We start from the raw sequence: 18,942 nt of genomic DNA, 5'->3' as shown, positions 1-18,942 counted from the left end.
TCTAGCTCAAAATAATTTGAGAACTCATAAGAAATCACTTGTTGGCTTTAAATTAATCCATTCATTCCAGTCTTGACTAACTGCTTTTCAGAATAGTGAATTTCCAGGTACAATTTCATGGCCACTATCATTATTCTTGGAAAACAATGGAAATGCGAATGATATTATGACCAAAGACAGATACACAATTCCATTTCCAAAATGGCAGATTCTGGAAAGTTATGTGCTATTTTTAATAAATTTGAGAACTTATTGTTAAAGTAATGGGCAATGACCATGTAGGATAAAAAATGAGGATAATTGAGAATCAACATGAGTTCCCTGGGAGGAAATTAATCCAAAGTAACATAATGTTGCTCTACCGGCAGCATCCTATGGCAGGATGTCTCCCTGGAAGTTCTCCGCTCCCAGGCATGGGTCCCTGGGCTTCCTGCCTCAGAAGCACACAGCAGCTGGCACTGTGGGAAGGTGAAGAGCTTCCCCAATGATCATTCTTCCAAGCCTGTACACCTCACAGCCTTCCTCGGCTACAAGACCGGCATGACCCACATGGTGAGGGAGGTCGATAGGCCAGGGTGCAAGGTGAACAAGAAGGAAGTTGTGGAGGCTGTGACCATTGTCAAGCTGCTGCCTGTGGTACTGTGGGCATTGTGGGCTATGTGGAAACACCTCGAGGCCTCCAGACCTTTAAGACCATCTTTGCTGAGCATTTCAGCAATGAATGCAAAAGGCACTTCTATAAAAACTGGTATAAATGTAAGACAAAAGTCTTTACCAAATGATGCAAGAAGTGGCAGAACGTAACGGCAAGAAGCAGCTGGAGAAGGACTTCAGCAGCACGAAGAAGTACTACCAGGTCATCTGTGTCATTGCCCACACCAAGAGGTGCCTGCTTCCTATACACCAGAAGGTCCACCTCATGGAGATCCAGGTGAACAGAGGCACTGTGGCAAAAAAACTGGACTGGGCTGGTGAGAGGCTATAGTGGCATGTCCCTATGATTCAAGTGTTTGGGCAGGATAAGATGATTGCTTTCATTGGGGTGACCAAGGGCAAAGGCTACATAGGGGTCACCCACCATTGGCACACCACGAAGCTGCCCCATAAGACCCACCAAAGGCTGCATAAAGTTGCCTGTATCCCAATACAGGTAACTTTATGCAGCCCTTGGTGGGCTGCCCGGGTGGCCTTCTCTGTGGCTCAGGCTAGGCAGGAAGTCTACCATCACCACATTGAGATCAACAAGAAGATCTACAATATTGGCCAGGGCTACCTCATCAAGGACATAAAACTGATGAAGAAAAATGTCTCTACTGATTAGGATCTGTCTGACAAGAACATCAAACCTCTGTGTGGCTTTGTCCACTACGTTGAAGTGACCAATGGCTTTGTCATGCTCAAAGGCTGCGTGGTAGGAACCAAGAAGCAAGTGCTCACCCTGCATGAGTCCTTTCTGGTGCAGAGCAAATGGCAGGCCCTGAAGAAGATTGACTTCAGGTTTATTGACACCACATCCAAATTTGGCCAAGGTTGCTTCCAGACTGTGGAGGAGAAGAAAGTATTCATGGGACCCCTTAAGAAGGACAGAATTGCAAAGGAAGAAGGGGCCTAATGTCAGAACAGATTGCACAGCTGATAGAATCTCAATAAAATTATTTTCCAGTCAGGGGGGAAGTTACATAACGTTTTATCTCTGATAAATTTTTAATGTTACTGGTCAGCAAATCACTGCCAAGATGATGTATTAATTTCAACAAAGAAGAGTATCACATAATACCCTTAGAAATAAAGTAATAAATATTAACTTTAATAGCACTCATTTTAATTAATTAATTAGTTGATTGATTTTGGCTGCATTGAGTCCCAGTTGCAGTATGTGGGATCTTTCACTCTTTTTAAATTTATTTATTTATTTATTTTTGCTGCATTGGGTCCCAGTTGCAGCACATGGGATCTTTTATTGTGGTGGGCAGGCTCTTTGTTGTAGCAACGTGGGCTTCTCTCTAGTTGTGGCACTCGGGCTCCAGAGTGCGTGGGCTCAGTAGTTGCAGTGCACGGACTTAGTACCCCCACAGCATGTGGGATCTTAGTTCCCTGACCAGGGATTGAATCCATGTCCTCTGCATTGGAAGGTGGATTCTTAACCACTGGACCACAAGGGAAGTCCCCCAGTAATAGTACTCTTAAGAGGATTACTTAAGTATTGATTAATGGCTATAGATCATGCTGAATAAAGCTTCAATTATAGCACTGTAGTTTTCTGACTCTATTTGGTACCACTTAATAATTAACTGGATAAGAAAAATGATTTTCAAATCAGATAGTAATTTTTAATATCAGTTAGATATCTAAAGCTGAAAAGATTTTTTAGAGTGATGTTCTTGAACAACTAAAGTCCCTCCAACCAAAATCAACAAGATAATGAATAAAGATATATAAAAATAATCTAAGAAATTTTACACAGTCCATTATGCAAAATCTGGTTTCATAGCAGGTCCTATGAAACAAATATCCAGAGGATTGATTTATTCACAATTTTTATTTTCATTCACTCATTTAATAAATATTTATCACCATGTCCTATTCTGGGTACTGGAAATATAATAGTGAATCAGAAAAATAAAGACTCTTTTCTTCTAGAGCTTACATTTTAATAGGTTGTAGCATAATATTAACAAATAAATAAATAAACAAGATAAGATTCAAAATATTTTGACTAGAAGTAGTGTTGAGGAGTAATTTAGGCTAGGTCAGGAATGCCCACTGAGGATACGATATTTGAGCTCAGAATACTAAAATGAAGGATCTAGATATAGGAAAATCAGGAGTTAAAGTTTTAAGCAGAGAAAACATCATATGTGAACACCTTATGTGGGGGAGGATGAGCTTGGCCAAGTAAAGAAAGTGGCAAGTGGTAGAATAAAAAGATAACAATGATTGTGCAGAGTAAGATCATTTAAGAATTTTACAGGTCATAAAAAAGAAATCTGATTTTATCCCAAGTGAAATGGGAAATTCCTAGAGCATCTTGAGTAGGAAAGTAATATGATTATATTGTATCCATTTGACAGATCATCCCAGTTTCTCTGCAGTGAAAAGGACAGTGAGAGGCCAAGAGTTGACACAAAGAAATTTATTAAGAGTAATCCTGGTGAAAAAATTGTGACTTAGACCAGAATGGTGTCAATGGAAATGAAAATAATTGAATGTAATCTGAGGGTGAACCAAACAGAGTGAGTGAGAAATTAAACATGAGGTTGCAGAGAAGACTCAAGAGTGACCCTTGGTTATAGGGATTAAAGAACGAGGTAAATTGTGGTAGAATTTACTTAAATTGGGGAAATATAGGGTAGGAATATGTTAAATTTAAGAAATCATTTGGGTATTCAAATGTAGTTTTAAAACAGATCATTCAATATTAATGTACTCAGTACAAATTAAACTCATTGGAGAGGTCAGATCTAATGATACAGATTCTGTAGATGTCAGCAAATAGATGGGACAACTCCATTGAAGAATACATAATGAGAAACTGTAGAAGTAGAAAAATGGAAGAAATAGGGTTAAGCCCTGTGACATTTTAATATTTTGAGGTCAAGCAGAGAAGTAAGGACCAGTAAAGCAGTTTGAGAAGGAGGAATAAGAGAAAAAAATTAGGAGAATATAGTGCTACAGAGGCCAAGACAAGAGGTGGTTTCAAGAATGAAGAAGTGATCAGCTAAGTAAGGTATTGCCAAGAGGTTAAGTAAGATAAGGAAAGATAAGTGACCATAGGACTTCTTCTGGCCATAGAGGATAAGATAATACAGACCAACCCATCCACTAATAATAACTAAAAGTGGTAAAATATTAAAATAATATGTAATACTTAGTGATAAATCTGACAAAAGATATGCGAGACCTGTACACTGAAGACTACAAAATACCACAGAAAGAAACTGAAAGACAGGTAAATAAATGGAGAGTGGAGAGAGACAATTCGTTCATCTTTTGAGAAATTCAGTGCTTTTAAGATGTCATTTTCCTCAAATTGATCTATAGCTCCAATGCCATTCCGATCAAAGCAGGTATATTTTTGTGTAAAAAAAAAATGGAGAGCTAATCCCAAAATGCGTCTAGAAATGCAAAGGACCTACAGTAGGCAAAACAAATTTGACAAAGAAAAAAATTGGAAGACTTATATTACCTGATTTCAAGAGTTATTTTAAAGCTTAAGTAGATAAGGCTGTGCAGTATTGACATCAAGAGAGACAAATCCAGGAAACAGTATGGATAGTCCAGAAATAGTTCCACACAAATGAGGTAAATTGTTTTTTGACAAAGTTGCAAAGGCCATTCAGTAGAGAAAGAATAGTCTTTTCTATAAATATTGTTATAATTATTTAGAAGTCCATATTAAAAATAAAAAGTGAATTTCAATCCATTCTTTGCATGATTTACAAAAATTATTTTATGGTATATAGTAAACCTAATTTCAAGAACAAAAAATTATGTTCCAAAAGCAAACAGGAGAAAACTTTAGTCAATGATATATATGACACCAAAAGCAAGATCTAATTGAAATTAATGAATAACACTTCATCAAAATTGAGAACCTCTGCTCTTCAAAAGACACTTAAGAGAATTAAAAGACAAGCTATAGGCTTGGAAAAATATTTTAAAAATTACATATTTGATCAAAGCTTTATATTCAGAATATTTTTAATGTAAAGAAGACTCTCAAAACTCAACAATAAATGTACACAACTCAATAGTAAATGTACCCAAGACATAAAGAGAAATTTCACTAAGAAAGATGTACAATTAGCACATAAGTAAGTGGAGAGTTACTCAATATCGTTAATCATCAGGAAAATGCAAATTCAAACTGCTATGAGGTATCACAAAATAACTACTAAACTGGCTAAAATTTGAAAGATTGACCAACGGTTGGCAAAGATGTGAAGACAACTGAAACTCCATACACTGCTGATAGGTATGTAATGTGACACAACCTGTTTGAAAAAGTTTGACACTTTCTTAAGAAATTATACATACACCTACCATCAGACTCAGACATTCTACTCTTAGGTATTTACTCATGAGAAATGAAAACAAATGTCCATATAAAAACATGCACAGGGATGTTTATGGAATCTATATTTATAATGTCCAAATTTATAAACAATACGATATCTATAAAAAGGTTAATAGATAAATTGTGATGTATTCATATAACAAAATACCATTCAGCAATAAGAATGTATGAAGAATGGTTGCATACAACAATATAGATAAAACTTAAAACTATTATGCTTAGTGAAAGAAGCCAGATAAAAAAGAACACATTGTACATGATCCCATTTTTACAAAATTATTTAAAATAAATGCCAATCCATAGTTACAGAAAGCAGAACAGGGATTGCTGGAGCCCAGAAGTGTTCAAGGAAGGAGAGCAAGGAGAGAATATGAAGCTGTCCAAGGAAAGTGTTGGTGGTGATTTTATGTTTATCTTGATTGTGGCAATGATTTTAAAGGTACATGTATATGTCAAACTTGTCTGGCTGTGTAATGTATTCTAAGCTTCTATATCAATTAACCTCAAAAAATATTTTAAAAGTAAAAACATTCCCCCTGACTATGAAAATGAGAACCAAGGGAGATTTTTACTGTACTCCCTTTTAAATTTTTTTTGGATCTGTACCATGCAAATGTTCTTCCCATTCAAAGTGCAATTAATTAAAAATTTCTGTCCAACCTGTTCCACATAAGATACTAATCTTGATATCATTCACTACTAACAGCTTTCTCTTCTTTTCAGTCATCTTTGTTTAATCAACACAGAATTCTGTCGATTCTGTCTTAGAACCATCTTTTGAATCTGTTATATTTCTCCCCTATTTTCACAACTCTTGTCTAACTTTGTCAACTTTTGTAAATGTCATCTTCTTGCTGAAGTCTTTTCTGATTCTCCCAGGCAGGTGATTGCCTTGGTCTTTGGACTTGGTCTTTTGACAGATTTCTGTAACAGATTTTGGAATATTTATTACAAATAAATAATATGTATTTGTTCCTTTTTGTTCCTATGTCCATCTCCCCAAGACAATGTCTTATTCCTATTCAACAAATATTTGTTTCAGTGAATGTGAAGAATGGTTAAATGAAAATATTTCTCCTGGAAGGATTATCTAGGGGAGATATAACTGCTTTCATCTATTTTAAAAGCTATCATTTTTAGATAGGTATATACTTATTTTGTGTTTTTTAAAGATGTAAACCATAGGAAATAAATGGATAATAATTTTGATTAACCAAAGAAATAATATATTTAAAATCTATTTCAATTAGATAATAAACACATAAAACCAGTAAATTTAAAAGATTAATCATTACAGGTAAAACAAGAGTTCCTTTTATGTAACATATTCAATTTCTGCTCTTACCTTACCCCTTGCCAAAAATAACCATTATCATGGGTTTGATGTGTATCCCTCCAGACTGTTAAATTAATTTCTTCATCACTAGACTTTCCCCCAAATAAAATAAACTGCCCCATGAGGTGATGGAGGTGATTTCCTCCATCATAGTCAGCTGGATGTCCAAATGTTATAAAGACTCTCAATGCAAAACCTGTATTAGTAAGAAATTTGAATTTGGTCTCAAATATGTCTTCCAGGAATATTATTATGTAATTATATATTTCTACACCTGCAAATATGTATATTTTGTCCACTTTACCATTCTCAAATTGGAGCAACTATTTAGATCCAAACTCTTAGGACTTTAGATCTTAAAACAAAAATATATGTATTCAAGTAACACCTTCTTGTATTCTTTCATTGTCTTTCAAGACTCCCAGTTCTCATACTTTTAACAGTTTCATTCTTTTAAGATCTGCAAGTGACTCGACGTAGAAAAAAACTTCCATAGCATTACTAATAACCCTTTTCAGAATGTGTTGACACCCAACTTTTTGGAATGAAACTGAGCTGTTCTAAATGATCTGGTTATAAATATGTGATTTTGTGATTTATAATAAAAAATATATATTTGGTCTTCATCACTATTTTTGGCACAGAGCTCCTAAAACCCCTAGAATTTCCTAAGTGATGAGATCCATAAAGGTGTCTTTGGTTATGTCAATGAGGTAAGTTTTGGACTCCACCTAAGGATGGGAGCTCTTTGCAGGTGGAGCCAACAAAGTGATTGATGGGTTGAAACTTTCGGTTTCATTCCCTCAGCCTCTGGAGAGGGGAGAGGGACTAGGGGTTGAATCAATCACCAATGACCAATGATTAAATCAACCATGCCTATGTAAGGAAGCCTCCAAAAAAACACAAAATAATGGGGTTCAGAGAGCTTCTGGGTGGGTGAACAACACGTGGAGGTTCAGGGGGAGTGGCACACCTGGAGAGGGCATGGAAACTCTGTGTTCTTTCCTCATATCTTTCCCTATATCTCTTTCAACTGGCTGTTCCTGAGTTATACCCTTTATAATAAATCCATAATCTAGTAAGTAAACTCTTTCTGTGAGGTATATGAGCTGCTCTAGCAAGTTAATCAAACCCAATGAACCTTTGATTCATAGCCAGTTGGTCAAAAGCCCAAGTAAGGTGGTACCTGAAGTGTGGTGGGGAGTGGTGGATATGATGCTATCTCCAGGTAAATAGTTTCAGAATTGAGTTGAATTGTAGAATACCTAGCTGGTGTCTGGGGGATTGTTTGCTGTTTGTGTGGGGAAAGACCCAATCACTCCCATCTTGGACTTGATCCAGGAACCTGATAGAAAATAAACAACCATACCCATTTTCATATGTGACATTTTCCAATTATAGACCTGTCAATGAAAAAAATTAATCAATAGTCAATCAAAGAAAGAAATGGAAAATTTTATTCCAGCCAACCTAAGGATTATAACCTGGGAGATAGTCTTTCAGAAAGCTCTGAGGACTGTTCTGCCTGTTAGAGGTCAAAGCACAGTCATATAAGTTTTTGAGACAAAGAGTTTGTGGACTAGGAATGTTGCCTGACATTCCAGCAAACAAAGAATGTTTCCTGGCACCCCATTTCTATAAGGATAAAGCCATCAGCCACAGCAGTTGCCCACTGACGGTACACCTTGAGGGGAATTCAAGATGGAGAAAAACAGGAAGCATTCTGTGATTTGAACACTGGTTCTTAATATTTAAGATGCATATCTAAGGAATAACTTCAAGGAACCCAGATCCTTGTATCTTCCCAGGTATAGAAAAATAAATAAATAGAGTTGTCTGTTTTTTGTGTGATTAACAATAATCTTTTGATGTTCTACTACATGTTTTTTGCAGCAAAAGTACTCCTATATATCTTGGCTTCTCCCTTACCTCTTTGGAGCAGTTCTTGAGAGCAAACTGAGAGGCTGTCTCCTGGGATATAGTCCTCAGTAAGATCCCCAAGTAAAACCTAACTCACAATATTTAGGTTGTGTGTTTTTCTTCAGTAGACAGTTTGTACATCAAAGTAACATACTGATGGTTTATAATCCAACAAGGTGAGTAGTGGGTCATCATGATCCCTTACAAGATTGAGAAAGAAATGTCATCTCCTAAGGAAGAGTTACCTTGCTGGTGCCAAGAGGAAATTGCTTTTTCTTTCCTTTTCCTTTCTTTCTTTTTTTCTTTGTTTTTTGTTTGTTTGTTTGTTTTTGCAAGTAGGCATTCCTGTGTCTTCCATGGGGATCTAGATAATGTATAATACAGATATACAGTGCACACTAACTGGGAGGGGGTAATGGCTCAAATGGACAGAGAATTTAAGAATTTTCTTGTCTTGCTTTAAAAATAATTTTATTTAATCAAATCAAAATACCTATAAAACTGTCCAATTCATTGTGCATGCATAGATGTCTTAAAATGTCAGAAGTACTAAACAGCTGCAATGTGTCTGTACTACCAAAATTATAATAATTCCTATATTATAAAGTAGTATAAACATAAAATTACAAATAGTGATTTATATCACAAATAGTATAAAAAATAATAACTTCCAGATTAGGGGAATTTTACCAACTTTTTGCTTTTTAAGAAATAAAAAGACGTCCAGATGTGTTGCTAAAATTCTCCTCTGGGCCCAGAAGGAATATGATAGATTTTTCAGAGATGTGTTCCAGATTTCTTAGTTACATGTACCCTGAGGATACCTGATGAATTTAGAGTGCAGGAGGCAAACTATCAGCAATGTGCCTTTAAATGAGCAAAGTGTATGATTAAAGTCCCCTGGGGGAGTTGAGGAAGATGGATGGAAGCGTAAGACGCAGAGATCACCATCCTCCCCACAGATACATCAGAAACACATCTACACAAGGAACGTCTCCTATAGAATACCCACTGAATGCAGGCAGAAGACCTCAGACCTCCCAAAAGGCAAGAAACTCCCCACATACCTGGGTAGGTAAAAAGTAAAAAAGAAAAAACACAGACAAAGAATAAGGACGGGACCTGCACCAGTGGGAGGGAGCTGTGAAGGAGGAAAGTTGTCCACACACTAGAAGCCCCATTGTGGGCGGAGACTCAGGTGGCAGAGAGGGAAGCTTTGGAGCCACAGAGGAGAGTGCAGCAACAGGGGTGCAGAGGGCAAAGCGGAGAGATTCCTGCACTCAACCGGCACTCACCAGCCCGAGAGGTTTGTCTGCTCACCCACTGAGGTGGGCGGGGGCTGGGAGCTGAGGCTTGGGCTTCGGTTGGATCCCAGGGAGAGGACTGGGGTTGCTGCATGAACACAGCCTGAAGGGGATAGTGCATGAAGGTTAGCCAGGAGGGAATCGGGAAAAAGTCTGGACCTGTCGAAGAGGCAAGAAACTTTTTCTGCCCACTTTGTTTAGTGGTGTGGGAGGAGAGGGGATTAAGAGCACTGCTTAAAGGAGCTCCAGAGATGGGTGCAAGCCATGGCTATCAGTGCGGACCCCAGAGACAGGCATAAGACGCTAATGCTGCTGCTGCCACCACCAAGAAGCCTGTGTGCAAGCACAAGTCACTATCCACAACTCCCCTCCCAGAAGCCAGTGCAGCCCGCCACCGCCAGGGCCCAGTGATCCAGGGACAACTTCCCCAGGAGAACGCACGGCACACCTCAGGCTGCTGTAATGTCACGCTAACCTCTGCCACCTCAGGCTCGCCCCACATCCGTACCTCTCCGTCCCCCACGGCTTGATTGAACGAGAGCCCCCGAATCAACTGCTCCTTTAACCCCATCCTGTCTGAGCGAAGAACAGACGCCTTCAGGCAACCTACACACAGAGGCAAGGCCAAATCCAAAGGTGAACGCTGGGAGCTGTGCAAACAAAGAAGAGAAAGGGAAATCCCTCCCAGAAGCCTCAGGAGCAGCGGATTAAATCTCCACAATCAACTTGATGTACCCTGCATCTGTGGAACACCTGAAGAAACAACGAATCATCAAAAATTGAGGAGGTGGACTTTCAGGGCAAGATATATTACTTTTTCCCCTTTTCCTCTTTTTGTGAGTGTGTACCTGTTTGCTTCTGTGTGAGATTCTGTCTGTATAGCTTTGCTTTCACCATTTGTCCTAGGGTTCTGTCCCACCATTTTGTTTGTTTGTTTTTTGCTTTTCTTTTTTACTTTTTTAAAAAAAAATTTTTCTTAATAATTATTTTTTATTTTAATTGTTTTATTTTATTTAAATTTATTTTATTTTATTTTATCCTCTTTCTTTCTTTCTATTGTTTCTCCCTTTTATTCTGAGCCGTGTGGATGAAAGGCTCTTGGTGATCCAGCCAGGAGTCAGTGCTGTGCCTCTGAGGTGGGAAAGCCAACTTCAGGACACAGGTCCACAAGAGACCTCCAGCTCCACGTAATATCAAACAGCAAAATTCTCCCAGAGATCTCCATCTCAACACCAAGATCCAGGTTCACTCAATGACTAACAGGCTACAGTGCTGGACACCCTATGACAAACAACTAGCAAGACAGGAAAACAACCACACCCATTAGTAGAGAGGCTGCCTAAAATCATAATAAGTCCACAGACACTCCAAAACACACCACCAGACATGGACCTGCCCACCAGAAAGACAAGATGCAGCCTCATCCACCAGAACACAGGCACTAGTCCCCTCCACCAGGAAGCCTACACAACCCACTGAACCAAACTTAGCGACTGGGGACTGACACCAAAAACAACAGGAACTAAAAACCTGCAGCCTGAAAAAAGGAGACCCCAAAAACTGTAAGATAAACAAAATGAGAAGACATAAAAACACACAGCAGATGAAGGAGCAAGGTAAAAACCCATCAGACCTAACAAATGAAGAGGAAATAGGCAGTCTACATGGAAAAGAATTCAGAATAATGATAGTAAAGATGATCCAAAATCTTGGAAATAGAATAGAGAAAATGCAAGAAACATTTAACAAGGACCTAGTAGAACTAAAGTTGAAACAAGCAATGATGAGCAACATAATAAATGAAATTAAAAATACTCTAGAAGGGATCAATAGCAGAATAACTGAGGCAGAAGAATGGAAAAGTAACGTGGAAGATAAAATAGTGGAAATAACCACTGCAGAGCATAAAAAAGAAAAAAGAATGAAAAGAACTGAGGACAGTCTCAGAGACCTCTGGGACAGCATTAAACACACCAACATTCGAATTATAGGCGTCCCAGAAGAAGAAGAGAAAACGAAAGGGACTGTGAAAATATTTGAAGAGATTATAGTTGAAAACTTCCCTAATATGGGAAAGGAAATAGTTAATCAAGTCCAGGAAGCACAGAGAGGGTCATACAAGATAAATCCAAGGAGAAACATGTCAAGACACATATTAATCAAACTGTCAAAAATTAAATACAAAGAAAACATATTAAAAGCAGCAAGGGAAAAACAACAAATAACACACAAGGGAATCCCCATAAGGTTAACAGCTGATCTTTCAGCAGAAACTCTTCAAGCCAGAAGGGACTGGCAGGATATATTTAAAGTGATGAAGGAGAAAAACCTACAACCAAGGTTACTCTACCCAGTAAGGATCTCATTCAGATTTGATGGAGAAATTAAAACCTTTACAGAGAAGCAAAAGCTGAGAGAGTTCAGCACCACCAAACCAGCTTTACAAAAAATGCTAAAAGATCTTCTCTAAGTAAGAAACACAAAAGAAGTAAAAGACCTATAATAACAAACCCAAAACAATTAAGAAAATGGTAATAGGAGCATACATATCAATTATTACTTTAAATGTAAATGGATTAAATGCTCCCACCAAAAGACACAGACTGGATGAATGGATACAAAAACAAGACCCATATATATGCTGTCTACAAGACACCCACTTCAGGCTTAGAGACACATACAGACTGAAAGTGAGGGGATGGAAAAAGATACTCTATGCAAATGGAAACCAAAAGAAATCTGGAGTAGCAATTCTCATATCAGACAAAATAGACTTTAAAATAAAGACTATTACAAGAGACAAAGAAGGACACTACAAAATGATCAAGGAATTGATCCAAGAAGAAGATATAACAATTGTAAATATTTATGTACCCAACATAGGAGCACCTCAATACATAAGGCAAATACTAACAGCCATAAAAGGGGAAATCGACAGTAACACATTCATAGTAGGAGACTTTAACACCCCACTTTAACCAATGGACAGATCATCCAAAATGAAAATAAATAAGGAAACACAAGCTTTAAATGATACATTAAACAAGATGGACTTAATTGATATTTATAGGACATTTATCCAAAAACAACAGAATACACATTTTTCTCAAGTGCTCATGGAACATTCTCCAGAATAGATCATATCTTGGGTCACAAATCAAGCCTTGGTAAATTTAAGAAAATTGAAATTGTATCAAGTATCTTTTCGGACCACAATGCTATGAGACTAGATATCAATTACAGGATAAGATCTGTAAAAAATACAAACACATGGAGGCTAAACAGTACACTACTTAATAACCAAGTGATCACTGAAGAAATCAAAGAGGAAATCAAAAAATACCTAGAAATAAATGACAATGGAGACACGACAACCCAAAACCTATGGAATGCAGCAAAAGCAGTTCTAAGGGGGAAGTTTATAGCAATACAATCCTACCTTAAGACACAGGAAACATCTCAAATAAACAACCTAACCTTGCACCTAAAGCAAGTAGAGGAAGATGAACAAAAAAATCTCAAAGTTAGCAGAAGGAAAGGAATCATAAAGATCAGATCAGAAATAATTAAAAAAAGAAATGAAGGAAATGATAGCAAAGATCAATAAAACTAAAAGGTGGTTCTTTGAGCAGATAAACGAAATTGAGAAACCATTAGCCAGACTCATCAAAAAAAAAAGGGAGAAGACTCAAATCAATAGAATTAGAAATGATAAAGGAAAAGTAACAACTGACACTGCAGAAATACAAAAGATCATGAGAGATTACTGCAAGCAACTCTATGCTAATAAAATGGACAACCTGGAAGAAATGGACAAATTCCTAGAAATCCACAAACTGCCAAGATTGAATCAGAAATAGAAAATATGAACAGACAAATCACACCACTGAAATTGAAACTGTGATTAAAAATTTTCAAACAAACAAAAGCCAAGGACCAGATGGCTTCACAGGTGAATTCTATCAAACATTTAGAGAAGAGCTAACACCTAACCTTCTCAAACTCTTCCAAAATATAGTATAGGGAGGAACACTCCCAAATTCATTCAGCGAGGCCACCATCATCCTGATACCGAAACCAGACAGGGATGTCACAAAGAATGAAAACTACAGGCCAATATCACTGATGAACATAGATACAAAAATCCTCAACAAAATTCTAGGAAACAGAATCCAACAGCACATTAAAAGGATCATACACCATGATCAAGTGGGGTTTATTCCAGGCATGCAAGAATTCTTCAATATACACAAATCAACCAACGTGATACACCATATTTACAAATTGAAGGAGAAAAACCATATAGTCATCTCAATAGATGCAGGGAAAGCTTTCAAAAAAATTCAACATCCATTTATGTAAAAACCCTCTTAAAAGTAGGCATAGAGGGAACTTTCCTCAACATAATAAAGGCCATATATGACAAATCCACAGCCAACATCATCCTCAATAGTGAAAAACTGAAAGCATTTCCACTAAGATCAGGAAAAAGACAAGGTTGCCCACTCTCACCACTCTTATTCAACATAGTTTTGGAAGTTTTAGCCACAGCAATCAGAGAAGAAAAGGAAATAAAATGCATCCAAATAGAAAAGAAGAAGTAAAGCTGTCACTGTTTGCAGATGACATGATACTATACATAGAGAATCCTAAAGATGCTACCAGAAAACTACTAGAGCTAATCAAAAAATTTGGTAAGGTAGCAGGATACAAAATTAATGCACAGAAATCTCTGGCATTCCTAAACACCAATGATGAAAAATCTGAAAGTGAAATCAAGAAATCACTCCCATTTACCACTGCAAAAAAAGAATAAAATATCTAGGAATAAACCTACCTAAGGAGACAAAAGATCTGTATGCAGAATATTACAAGACACTGATGAAAGAAATTAAAGATGATACAAATAGATGGAGAGATATGCCATGTTCTTGGATTGGAAGAATCAACATTGTGAAAATGACTCTACTACCCAAAGCAATCTACAGATTCAATGCAATCCCTATCAAACTACCACTGGCATTTTTCACAGAACTGGAGCAAAAAATTTCACAATTTGTATGGAAACACAAAAGACCCCGAATAGCCAAAGCAATCTTTAGAATGAGAAACGGAGCTAGAGGCATTAGGCTCCCTGACTTCACACTATACTACAAAGCTACATTAATAAAGACAGTATGGTACTGGCACAAAAACAAATATAGATCAATGGAACAGGATAGAAAGCCCAGAGATAAACCCACACACATATGGTAACCTTATCATTGATAAAGGAGACAGGAATATACAGTGGAGAAAGGACAACCTCTTCAATAAGTGGTGCTAGGAAAACTGAAAAAGTACATATAAAAATATGAGATTAGATCATTCCCTAACACCGTACACAAAAATAAGCTCAAAATGGATTAAAGACCTAAATGTAGGGCTGGAAACTATCAAACTCTTAGAGGAAAACATAGGCAGAACACTCTATGACATAAATCACAGCAAGATCCTTTTTGACCCACCTCCTAGAGAAATGGAAATAAAAACATAAATAAACAAATGGGACCTAATGAAACTTCAAAGCTTTTGCACAGCAAAGGAAACCATAAACAAGACCAAAAGATAACCCTCAGAATGGCAGAAAATATTTGTGAATGAAGCAACTGACAAAGGATTAATGTCCAAAATTTACAAGCAGCTCATGTGGCTCAATAACAAAAACACAAACAACCCAAACCAAAAATGGGCAGAAGACCTAAATAGACATTTCTCCAAAGAAGATATACAGAGTGCCAACAAACACATGAAAGAATGCTCAGCATCATTAATCATTAGAGAAATGCAAATCAAAACTACAATGAGATATCATCTCACACCAGTCAGAATGGCCATCATCAAAAAATCTGGAAACAATAAATGCTGGAGAGGGCGTGGAGAAAAGGGAACCCTCTTGCACTGCTGGTGGGAATGTGAATTGGTACAGCCACTATGGTGAACAGTACGGAGGTTCCTTAAAAAACTACAAATAGAACTACCATATGGCTCAGCAATCCACTACTGGGCATATACCCTGAGAAAACCATAATTCAAAAAGAGTCATGTACCAAAATGTTCATTGCAGCTCTATTTACAATAGCCAGGAGATGGAAACCACTTAAGTGTCCATCATTGGATAAATAGATAAAGAAAATGTGGCACATATATACAATGGAATATTACTCAGCCATAAAAGGAAACAAAATTGAGCTATTTGTAATGAGGTGGATGGACCTAGAGTCTGTCATACAGAGTAAAGTAAGTCAGAAAGAGAAAGACACATACCATATGCTAACACATATATATGGAATTTAAGAAAAAAAAATGTCACGAAGAACCTAGGGGTAAGACAGGAATAAAGACACAGACCTACTAGAGAATGGACTTGAGGATATTGGGAGGGAGAAGGGAAAGCTGTGACAAAGTGAGAGAGTGGCATGGACATGTATACACTACAAAACATAAAATAGATACCTAGTGGGAAGCAGCCACATAGCACAGGGAGATCATCTTGGTGCTTTGTGACACCTAGAGGGGTGAGATAGGGAGGGTGGGAGGGAGGGAGATGCAAGAGTGAAGAGATATGGGAACATATGTATATGTATAACTGATTCACTTTGTTATAAAGCAGAAACTAGCACACCATTGTAAAGCAATTACAATAAAGACATAAAAAAAACTAAAATATCAATGCAAAGTTTTGTATAATGATCCAATGTATCCTTAAATTCAATAAAGTAGCAATTTAATAAAATGAAGGATTGTGTTGTCTAGTTTCTTTGTTTAATAAAGCTTTTTGTCCCACCAGGATAAAAATTGCCAATGGCCAGTCAATGCCTACAAGGTTAATTTTCTATTTCTAGCTTAACATTGATGACATGTCTTAGTTTGGCCTCTTGACTCAACCAGTTGGTCAATGGCACCATCAGTGTTTCTTGAACACAACCTGTATCTTCAGACTTTCATGATTTGGGGATAATTATCTCCACAGCAAAATATTTGACAATATATTCTATGTGAAGTATGCTATGCTAGGTACTGGAAATATAAAAACGGATAAGCCAGAATCCTTACCTTAAGAAGATGAACAGATATAAAACAGAGGTATTTTAAGAAACATGCCATATAATATGGACAACTGCTATAAGAGATTTATGTAGAAAGTGTAATGACAGCTCAAAATAGCAGATCGTGTTCCATACCTTCACTTGAAATATTTGTTTGGCATTACTCTCCTAAAATACTTCTGAAACTTCAAGAAGTTGCACAAATGTCTCCATCTCAATGTTATATTTCAAGAAGGAAGATATCTAGAGTTGACCAAGAGGGTAACATAGGTGGTTCCTGAAATCACTTCCTCCACAGATGCACCAGATGTACAGCTACCCATGCAGCAAGTCTCTCAGAAAGAAATCCATAAACTAACTGAGCAACTCCTACACATCAGGTGAATGAGAAAATACCCACATCAAAATAGGTAGGAAAGATTAAGAACACTCTAGCCACAAACCCCAATCCCAGCACAGTGCCATATGATCAGAAAGGAATCTCCAACTCCCAGCTTCACTGAGCTGTGAAGGGTTTGGACTGCACACCTAGCACCACAATTTTTATAGCTCCCACCTGAGACATGGGCCCCCCAAACACCCTCTGAAAGTCAGTAGGGCTTGTGTCTACAAGTTCCATATGACTGTAGAAAACAAAGGAGCACTTTCTAAAGAACACCGGCATAGAGCACTCTCTAAGGCTATTCCCAGGGCTCAGCACAGAAAGAGCAGGCAGAAATAGCACCTCCCAGTGTCTCCCTGAAAGGGATCCATCTCCATACTTTACAGTTGCTGCCTGAGGGTCCAGTTTCTAATTTAATAACACCTAGGAGCTGGCTGCAATATTTCCTAGGGACTGGGAAAGCCGGCAGACATTTCCCTACCCTCTCCCTGTGACCCACTCCAACAATGAAAATTAAGTTGCTGGTATCTCCCTGATAAGAGCTTGTGCAAACATCTGGTGCCTCAGCTTTTGTGGCTGCTAAAGGGATGGGCCTACAGATAGTCTTGCTCTGATAGCCTATAGGACTTGCAATTATGAATCCTAAAGGACAGCTGCAAACAAAGAAGCAGTTGTTTAAGAGTATAAGCACTCATGCGGATATGCCCCCAAAGCTCAGCACAGAGGGAGCAGGCAGAAATGTCAATCTGCCATTATTTCCCTGAAAGGGTTCTGACTACATACTCTACAACTGCTGCCGGAGGGTCTGGATTCTAACTTAGCACTCATCTCATCTGTGTGGCTGAATGCGATCCTCCCAAGACTGGGAAAGATGGTGGACATTTCCCCTGCCACTAACCCTGATGAACATAGATGTAAAAGTCCTCAACAAAATATTAATAAATTGAATTCAATGGTACATCAAAAGGATCATACACCATGATCAAGTCGAATTTATTCCAGGGATGCAAAGACAGTTCAGCATCGGCAAATCAATAAATTTGATAAACCACATTAACAAAACAAGGGATAAAAGTCATATAATAATTTCAATAGATATAGAGAAAGCATTTGAAAAAATTCAACATCCTTTCATGATAAAAACTCTCATTAAACTGGTTATAGAGAGAACATACCTCAACATAATAAAGGCGATAAATGACAAGCCCACAGCTAACATTAAACTCAATAATGAAAAGTTTTCTCTAAGATCAACAACAGGACACAGATGCCCATTCTCACCACTTTTATTCAAGATAGTACTGGAAGTCCTCACTAGAGCAATTGGGCAAGTAAAAGAAAGAAATCCAAAAGAAAGGCATACAGATTGGAAAGGAAGAGATAAAATTATCTCTGTTTACAGATGACATAATCCTATAGGTAGAAAACCCTAAAGAATCCACGCAAAAAACTGTTAGAAATAATAAACAAATGCAGAATATTTGCATATTACAAAATCAATATGCAAAAACCAGTTGTGTTTTTATACTAACAATGAACTATCAGAAAGAAATTAAGACAATTCAATTTAAAATAGCATCAAAAAGAATAAAATACTTGGGAATAAATTTAACTAAAGAGATAAAATAGGGCTTCCCTGGTGGCACAGTGGTTGAGAGTCCGCCTGCCGATGCAGGGGACATGGGTTCATGCCCCAGTCCAGGAGGATCCCACATGCCGCGGAGCAGCTGGGCCCATGAGCCATGGCCACTGAGCCTGCGCGTCCGGAGCCTGTGCTCCACAACGGGTGAGGCCACAAGAGTGAGAGGCCTGCATACCACAAAAAAAAAAAAAAG

General features: G+C 37.7%; 1 pseudogene across 1 annotated transcript; it reads left to right on the top strand.

Moving 5' to 3' along the window:
• The first annotated feature begins 382 nt into the window (after positions 1 to 382).
• LOC309975073 (large ribosomal subunit protein uL3-like) lies at positions 383 to 1,612 on the top strand (annotated as a pseudogene). Its single transcript has one exon. The product of its transcript is annotated as a large ribosomal subunit protein uL3-like (transcript).
• The last annotated feature ends 17,330 nt before the right edge of the window (positions 1,613 to 18,942 follow it).

Source organism: Leucopleurus acutus (assembly GCF_964270905.1).
Source record: "Leucopleurus acutus genome assembly, chromosome: 19".
NCBI lineage: Eukaryota > Metazoa > Chordata > Mammalia > Artiodactyla > Delphinidae > Leucopleurus > Leucopleurus acutus.
The sequence above is the reverse complement of the archived record's forward strand: the minus strand, read 5'-3'. Positions and strand labels throughout refer to the sequence as shown.